The sequence below is a fragment of the Grammomys surdaster genome, unplaced genomic scaffold (genome assembly GCF_004785775.1).
Source record: "Grammomys surdaster isolate TR1022 unplaced genomic scaffold, NIH_TR_1.0 125801, whole genome shotgun sequence".
Classification (NCBI taxonomy): domain Eukaryota; kingdom Metazoa; phylum Chordata; class Mammalia; order Rodentia; family Muridae; genus Grammomys; species Grammomys surdaster.
The window spans coordinates 1214678-1224261 of NW_021620632.1; the positions used below are offsets into that span (position 1 = coordinate 1214678).

The 9584-nt window shown below is 39.8% G+C and overlaps 2 pseudogenes; one reads left to right on the forward strand and one right to left on the reverse strand.

Annotated features, from left to right (window-relative positions):
- Positions 1 to 6111: 6111 nt before the first annotated feature.
- On the reverse strand, positions 6112 to 7221 carry LOC114640297 (annotated as a pseudogene).
- A 240-nt stretch (positions 7222 to 7461) lies between these two features.
- On the forward strand, positions 7462 to 8467 carry LOC114640274 (annotated as a pseudogene).
- Positions 8468 to 9584: the final 1117 nt, after the last annotated feature.

A 9584-nucleotide genomic window follows, 5' to 3' on the forward strand; every position in this document is an offset into this window, starting at 1 on the left:
ACACATGGAGGGACCCATGACTCCAGTTGCATATGTAGCTGAGGACAGCCTTGTAGGTCATCAATGGGAGGAGAGGCCCTTGGTCCTGTGAAGGCTCAATGCCACAGTGTAGGGGGATTCCAGGGTGGAGAGGAGGGAGTGGTATGTGAATGTGTGTGGGATCATGCTCATAGAAGCAGGGGGAGGGGAAATAGGATAGGGGAATTCTGGAGGGGAAACTGGGAAAGGGGATAATATTTGAAGTGTAAATAAAGACAATAAAGAAAATACCCTATAAAAGAAAAAAAATGTTGTCCTTATAAGATTTGCCTTGGTCATGGTGTCTGTTTACAGCAGTAAAACCCTATCTAAGACAGAAATTGGTAACAGGGACTGGGGTATTGCTGTGATAGGCCTGACTATGCTTTTGTTTGGAAGAATATGGATTTGGAGACTTTGGATTTGAAAAAGCAGGGGAATGCTTCAAGTGGTGCTTAATGAGCTATCCTAGTAGGAAAATAAAAGACGTTGTTACTGAGCATGATTTGAACTGTGTGAACCCGGCCCAAGAGGTTTCAGTGGAAAATTCCAATATGTGGGCTAGAGACTGTTTTTGTGGGATTTTGGTGAAGAATGAGGCCGTGTTTTGCCCTTGTCTGAAGAGTCTAGCTGAGGCTAAGATAAAGAGATTTATATTAATTATACTGACAAAGAAATCTCAAAAAAAGACCAGCAGAGACTTTGTTCTCTGGTTAAATCTCATGAAGAACATCTTGAACAAGCATAGCAAGCTTAAAAAGGAAAAATACAAAATATATGGTTCAAGTATTAAAGGGGCATCAGGAAGTGAAATGGAGCTGTCCTGTGTGCAAAGACATTAAATTGAATTAAGGGAATAGTGACCTTGGGGTAAAATTCCACCCAGCTAAGTTTAGGTCCAGGCATGGTAGTACTAGCCTTTAATCCCAGGAGGCAAGGTCAAACAGATCTCTGAGTTCAAGGCTAGCCTAGAACAGAGCAAGTTGTAGGTGAAAAAAAAAACCTTAATTACAGGTTTCATGGACTGCACTTTTAATCTCAGGAGACATGCATGCTGATCTCTGGATCTCTGAGTTCGAAGTCAGTCTACAGAGCAAGTTCAAGGACAGCCAAGCTTAGACACTGAAGGAGTTGAAAAGCAGATAATAGTGTAATAGAACAAGGGGGCTATGTTTCAGCTCCTGCAAATAGCAGAATTTGGAATAGAAGGGACTACTGGGGCAATTGATACTGTTTAGCCGGAGCTAACAAATTAGTGGTGATTAAAACCACCACCACCACCACCAACAACAACAACAAAAATAACCAGCATCACTGAGGTGAAATCTTCTGGGAAGTGTTTCTGAGAGCACTGAGAAGCTGTGTACCAGAGATAGCCAAGGTTGTACCTTGTGTTATAGCTATACTTGGTAAGAGTGTAAGATTCACCCAGGAGGTATTGGTTTTGAAGGCATGAAGGGGTCATGAAGAACACTTGAGACTTGGCATTGTAAGACGCCATGGAAGGCCATTGGTGAAGGTGCAGCCTCAGTTGCAGTTTATGGCCCAGGACTGAAGGAGTCATGCAAAGGATTTGAGGATTGGTTGCATGAAGAGAGCCTATGAGAGGCTATTGGTGAAGCCTAGTTGCAGCAGAAGACCCCAGTGTATTGTAGATGTCAGTACCATGGGATGATCACCAAGAACAGTAGCAGCAGTGGAGTAGATCAACCTGAGTTTACAATGCTACAGAGGGCAGTGCTAGAGAAGTGACACCAGCCCTTTGGAGGAGACCAGAAGATCATGTGTGGATCCCAGACACTGAAACAAAAAGCTTTAACACTGAAGTTGTCTTGGAGACTCCAAGATGTCCGAGACGCCAGAGTTGTGGGCTATCTGCTGAGGAAAGCTGCTAACAGGGAGTGGAACCAGCCCAGGAGAAAGAAGTTTGTTGCAGTCAACAAAGTTGAAAAAGGAGTTGGAGATCTGAAGAGCATTTGACATCAGATAGGGAGAAACAGAGTCTGGAGTTTGTCAGCTGGTTTCTTGTCTTGCTTTGGGCATTAAAGTTAAGAGATTGGATGAATCTCAAACAAGCTTTGAACTTTGAACTTTTAACATTGTTGAGACTGCTGTGGATTAAAGGGACTCTGGAAGTTGAACTAAATATATTTTGCATTATGCTATGTTTAGGTGTGGCCCCACAGACTCATATGTTTGAACAAACCTATAGGGGCTAGGTAGTAGAGTGTGATGGTTTGTATATGCTTGGTCCAGGGAGTGGCACTATTAGAAGGCATGGCCTTGTTGGAGTAGGTGTGGCCTTGTTGGAGTAAGTGTGTCACTGTGGGTGTGAGCTTTAAGATGGTCCTCTTAGCTGCCTGGAAGCTTGTATTCTGCTAGCAGCCTTCAGATGAAGATGTAGAACTCTCAGCTCCTCCTGCACTATGCCTGCCTGGATGCTTCCATGTTCCCATGTTAATTATAATGGAAACTGAACCTCTGAACCTGTAAGCCATCCCCAATTGAATGTTGTCCTTATAAGAGTTGCCTTGGTCATGGTGTCTGTTCAGAGCAGTAAAATCCTAACTAAGACAGTGCTCATCATGTACTTGTCAGTACATCATGTACTTACTTGCTAGCCTGGGTGTAAGGGCAGTGTTATAAATAGTCAATGCATTAATATCTCTTTCATGTCCACCATGAGTTACTTATTTATATCTTAGCCATCCTAAACTTATCATTATTCACATCTTAACCATCCTAAACTCTGGTTTAACTGGAAAAGCCCTTCTATTGCTTATATGAAATATATCCAGAAAGAGCATTTCAGAAGCAAAAAGGAAAAGAATAACAATTCAATACTCTAGAAGGCAGCAAGAAACATAATCAGTAGCTTCCTTAATTTGGCAAAAGGTTTGAAAGAATGATGGCAACTGATAGAAAAATTAGAGTTGATCATATTTAGGCATACAGGCATTAAACTTACTGTAAGACAGATATTTAAAGATTATCTTCCTTTTCTTTTCATCATGATCTTGCATGCCTGCCTTCAGTTTTGAAACACTATTGCATGTAATTCACTCATAAAACATCTGTTCAATGAACTGTATGTAACACAGTACTAAGAGAAGAAAGGGAAAGAATTAGCCCTCTAATGCAATATTTTTGTGTCTTGCTCTCTTCAAACACATATTTTATAATAGATTTAAATTAAATAACATATTATTCGAAGAGTAGAGAGTAATAGAAATTTTTGTTGTTGTTGTTAGAAAGAAAAGCCAAACTTCTATTATTCATATAACTCAAGACAAATATAGAACAATGAATACGATAGTTCTCTCCTTCTAATTTAATAAACATACCTTCTTAATAAGTTGAGGGTTGGGGTTTTAATATAGAATTTATGGAAAATTTGATTTCAGTTCTGGAACCTTAAAGGTACAGACAAGTTGAATGACAGACTCTAGAAAATAGCAGATTTTCCTTGTGCATTGCCCTTTCGTATCCCAGATTGTTTTCATTGGCACATTTTGTATCCTTCACCTGCTGATCCTGATCCATGAACAACTCTCACCCCTTCTAAGGCTACCACTGATCATTCCCTGAGACTGATGTAGATGGCATTGTGAGTGTGGACATAAGGGAGTATGATGCTGCAGAGGAGGCTCCAGAAGGCTGTAGAAACTGAGTAAGCTTGTATGTAATAATACATAATTCAGTGGTTCAGGCCTCTAAGATTAGCTGCTCCAAGAGCTCTACAAAAGACACATAGCTATATGGTCCTGCTGAAATATGAAATCCAGAACCATATTCTCTGACCTGTACCTAAAGGCAGTATTACATAAAGATATCACTTATGTGTAATTAATTTTTAAATTACTGTAAAAATTTTAGAAAATTTCTTACTCGTCTCTTAATTCAGACTCCATCTATAAGACAACGATAATAAGATTACATAGAGGTTGTAGTAAGGATGATATGAGTTCACTTTTATGAAATGCATACTGACTGGTACACAATGAGCAATATGGATATTTATTTAGAGAATGCTCAGCATCTGAAAATGATTGTGTATGCCTCATGATATGGTTGCAAAGATGATGCAAGTCCATGCTGCACTTATCCAAGTGATTAACTTGTAGGAAGTACACCAAATTTTAACTAGAGATATAATCTTAAAATTAGAAAAAAAATGTGCCCAAGCTATACATTGTAAGATTAAAATTCACAGACTTTTTGCATTTTTTGTTGTGTGTCTTAAGCTTACATAGGGATTTTACTTTGATAGCCAATGATTCGTTATTCTTTAAACATCTTACAAAACATGCATTTCCTTTCATATTTATTTGCCTCCATTTCTTTTCAAAAAATATTTATTTTTATGTATGCTCTGTTTGTGTATACATAAATGGATGTCATGAGTGTGTCATGGTCACAAAGTCGTGAAGAAAGCATCACATTCCTTGGAGTCAGTTACTGGCCATTGTGAGCCGTCTGATGTGGGCTCTGGGAAACGAACGCCAATCCTCTGGAAGAGCAGCAAGAGTTAGTAAGTGCTGAGCCATATCTCCAGCTCTACATACATTTTTATTTATGAGCTCTTAGCTACACACACAGTGCATTTCTCAGTGTGAGCATGTTTGACATGTTCAGATCACTGCAAAGGCATTGGTATACAAAAGATGTGTCTATGTGGCCCAAGAAACTGAGCTGTTTCTTTAGAAGCTACATTGTTGTCAGGGAGAAAAATGCTCAACAAACTGATGTCCCCTCACAAAGTATAAGTGTAAAATGGTACTTAAAAGTGGAAGTAATATTTAAATCATATGAAAATATATGCCAACAGTATTCTCCTGTTCTAAAAACAAATTAAGACCTAAATGAGAACAAATGCATTTATTTACTTTGATATTCACTTTGTTCCACTATAAATGAAGAGAAATTAGTTGCTCTAGCACAAATAAAAACAAGCAATCTGTCCCCTTAAAGTTTCTAAAATTTTCCACTTAATTTAAAACTAATGCTCATGATTTATAACAATAATTTTGAGCTTGGAAATACATGAGACATGTAACTAAAATTTCAATATAAGAAGTATTATTTATTTTTCATTTGATATAGATAAATGGCTCTTTCTTAAAATAAGCTTAATCATGAAAATGCACCATTAGTTTATGCTGTTGTTACAGATATAGCTAACCAGTTCATACTGAATTATTAGTGAGATTACTCATCTAGAAATGTGTAGGTACAAATACACACTTATACCTAAAGTTTGTGAATTTTACAGAGCAATATGTTTGCTGCCAATTATTGTCCCTTGTAGAAGGGTATATTGTGAACTTGATGAATTCTAATTCTGTTTAACATATGTTTACATATGATAAAATAAAGACAAAAGATGTGTTTCTTATAAATAAGTGTTCAGTGAAATCTACTTGATACCTTGTGAAAAATTCCTTTGAGAATGCTTTAAAGCATTTAAGACATCACTGAATTTACTCTCCCTGTGATTCCTGATTTAATATAATCTTAGATATAATTTCATCAATGAAATCTGACATATTGCACTTGCAATATTTATTTATCATGTATTTATTAACAGATGACTATTAAATATCTCCACAAATTATCTTTTAAGAAAAAATATGACAATATTGAAACACCTAAAAGAGGGCTTAAAACATCACTATGTCTCTGCACACTTTATGATTCCTTTCTCTAGTAGAAGCAAATTTTCTCAATATTTTGATATTTTTTCACTTTATCTTTCTTCTTTTGTTAGTATTTTGTTTCTTGAAAAATGTGCAGGGGCTGGGGAGATGTCTTGGCAGTGAAGAGCATGAATGTTTTCGCAGAAGACCTGAGTTCAGTTTTCTTTTTCTCTTTTTTTTCTTTTTTCTTTTTTTTAATTGCTCAAGCTACAACTTTAGTGGAAGATACAATGGGAATAACTGTGGGAATGGCTCCATGGACATACTGAGCCAATAATGGAAGCAACTAGCATTGGGATAACAATAGTGCCACGACTAAGAGTTGGTAGAAATACGGGTCTCTGGTTGACTTGGAGAAAGTAATCTTTCCTCAGAGATGACCACAGCACTCAGCTTTCTAGAAAGTTCTATTACTCTTGACCTTGTCCTGTTAGCCTTGTATTTTGATGCATCCCTTGGTTCACTGCTGGGATTGCTCCAGTCATCAGCTTCAGGAATGGTCTTGTAATGGCGCCATGCAGACTTATTGAAAACCAGCAGCCTCTCAAAGGATTCACTTGAAAGGGCCTTCAAATAAATGACTGCATCAGTGCCCACTCCTTCCATGGAATAAAGTTTTAGATCTCCCTGAAAATATCTTGCATACAGTCAAGAAATTGGCAAGCTATAACCAAATCCAGCCAAGGGTGCAGCTCTTATAGGCTCCAGGCTGGGAAGAGGAACAGTTGAGTACATGTAGTTTAAAAGGTGGTCTATTTTTTCGAATTGGAACTCCACCGCCTAGGACACTTATCTTAATGGACAAGTCCTCTTTACCCAGAGTAATGAGAGTTTTAACAGCTGGGTAGCCTTCATTTTTATCTTCATATAGTTCAACTGTTGCTTTCATTGAGTTCTTGAACAACTCACATAGCATGTGAAACAGATGTGATGGAACATAAACTACCTGAATAGGTTTGTTTGGTGCTTTGGCATTGAATTCTTCAACTTCCAGCTCTGGAGCTACCAGGTAATACTGTTCACAAAGCATCTTGGCTGTTTCATACGCATCTTTCACTACATCAGCTACATTACAGGTGGGATCGATACTCCCTATATGTTTCAGATGAGCAGGGTTAGTGTCACCACCAAACAGAAGTGTGTGCTGGTTAATAATCATGTGGAAAGAAATGCAGTTGATATAAAACCGATCCAGGAAATATTGAATGTTACTGCTAATGAATGGATCAAACCCGAACTTTTCCTTGTATTCAATCATACCTTGGGCCATTGTAGGGACAACATCATTGTGTCTGTTTCTGATATTTATCAGAACGTGGAGAAAGTTATCCAAAGCTCATGGGTCTTCTGGGCTCTTGTTTTCATATTCTAAAAGTTCAAGGAAGCTCTTCATGTACCAACTCTAAACTTATCCAACTGCAGGGCGGTTCAACAAGTTATCTGGCAAAAGAGTAACCTCTCTCATGGTGTTATCCAGTCGCACAGGAAGCTCCTTGCACAGAAACATGTGTTGTTGTTTTTTTTTAGTTTAACATTTCTTTAGTCATCTCAGTACATTTGCAGCTGATCATGAATTAAACAGAAACATAAGTGTTGATGTATCATATCCTTAAAAGTTTCTTAAGAATACTAGATATTTTAAAAAACTACTCAGCAAGAATACAATTCTTCTCTTGCCAGATGTCCACACCAGAGTGACATCATCTTTAAACTCTGCGTGTCAATCAATCCCTGAAGCAATGCTGTGATGCCCAGGGAAGACAGGGCAACCTGGAAGTCCAAACACTTCCTTAAGATCGTCCAACTTTTGGATGATTACCCAAAATATTTCATTGTAGGAGCAGACAATGTGGGCTCTGGCAGCTGCAGCAGATCTGGATGTCCCTTTGAGGGAAGGCTGTGGTGCTGAGGGGCAAGAACACCTTGATGAGAAAGGCCATCAGGGGGCATCTGGAAAACAACTCAGCTCTGCACACACTGATGCTTCACATTCTGGGAAAAATGGGCTTTGTGTTCAACAAGGACCTCACTGAGATCAGAGACATACTGCTTGCCAATAAGGTGCCAGTGGCTGCTCAAGCTGGTGCCATTGCCCCATGTGAGGTCACTGTGCCAGCTCAAAACACTGGACTGGGGCCTGAAAAGACCTCTTTCTACTAAGCTTTAGGCATCACCACTAAAATCCCCAGAGGTACTACTGAAATTCTGTGTGATGTGAAGCTGTTAAAAATTGGAGACAATGTAGGAGCCAGTGAAGCCACACTGCTGAACACACTGAACATCTCCCCCTTCTCCTTTGGGCTGATCATCCAGGAGGTGTTTGACAGCAGCAGGATTTATAACCCTAAAGTGCTGGACATCACAGAGCAGACCCTGCACTCTCACTTCCTAGAGAAGGTCCGCAATGGGGCTAGCGTCTGTCTGCAGATTGGTACCTGACTGTTGCCTCAGTGCCGCACTCCATCATCAATGGATACAAGCAGGTCCTGGCTTTGTCTGAAGAGACTGAGTACATATCCCCACTTGCTGAAAAGGTCAAGACCTACCTGGATGATCCATCTGCATTTGTGGCTGCTGCCACCACTGCTGCTCGAGCTGCCTCTGCAGGCCCAGCCAGGGCTGAAGCTAAGGAAGAGTCAGATGAATCAGATGAGGATATAATTCCCCCAAAGCAGCAGAGTCAGCCAGCTTACTTTGAGAAAGGTGAAAATAAAGGGTTACTTCTCTTTAAGAAAAGAATGCTATTATTTTAGAAATAATTATTTTTGCTTTCTTTAATGATCAGTTTTTTTCTTAGGACCCACATCGAGCAGCTCACAACTGCCTGCTCCAGGGAATCTGATGCCCTCTTCCCAGTGCAGTGGGCACTGCACTCAAGGGTTGGTAACAATGACACATTCATACAGGTAACTAAAAATTAAATAAATCCACATTTTCTGTAACCATTCCTCTGTTGAAGGACATCTGGATCCTTCCCACCTTCTGGCTACTAAAAATAAGGCTGCTGTGAACATAGAGGAGCATTAGTCATTGTTATATGTTGGAGGATCTTTTGGGTATATGCCCAGGAGTGGTAAAGCTGGGTCCTCAGGTAATGCTATCTCCAATTTTCTGAGGAACTGCCAGCCTGATTTCCAGAGTGGTTGTATCAGCTTGGAATCCCACCAACAATGGAAGAGTGTTTTGTGGGTCCCTGTTCTGGAGGTATTTCCACAAAAATCTCTGGCCCAGCCAGGTGTGGGGGTCTGGGCCAAGGGGATAGAGTTTGAGAAGGGAGGGGAATCGCCTCCACTGTCTCTGCTGTTGCCACCCAGTTACTCCCAGGTGCTGCACCTGTCTCTCTGTGCTGAGCTGGTCCAGGCTGGGCCAGTGAGAAGCCTGCTAGCTAGCAAGGAGGGGATGGTCCTGAAGGTGCTTCAGGAGAGCAGATCTTGTCCCAAGTGTTACAGCTCTTGCAACAAAAACTCTTGGACAGTGGGATGATTCTCACACACCTTTACTTCTCCCAAATAAGGTTCTTATATACAATTGTGGGGTGGATTAGTGTCTAACAGAAGATAACCCTTATTGGCTCGGTCTGAGAGCTTGCAGATAACTCATCTACGTGTGGGAGAGCCTGAGGCACTGTTCCTATGTGACTGATGGCCATAGAAGCTCTTCCCCACTTTTTTTTTTTTATTAGTATTAGTGTATCTCGTTTTATGCAAGGATCCTTTATCCACTTGGACTTGAGCTTTGTACAAGAAGGTAAGAATGGATCGATTTACATTCCATAATTTCCTTCTCAGCCTGTTTATCTTTTGAATAGTAGAAGGATACTGATTTGTTTGAATTAATTTTATATCCTGCCACTTTGCTGAAGTTGTTTAT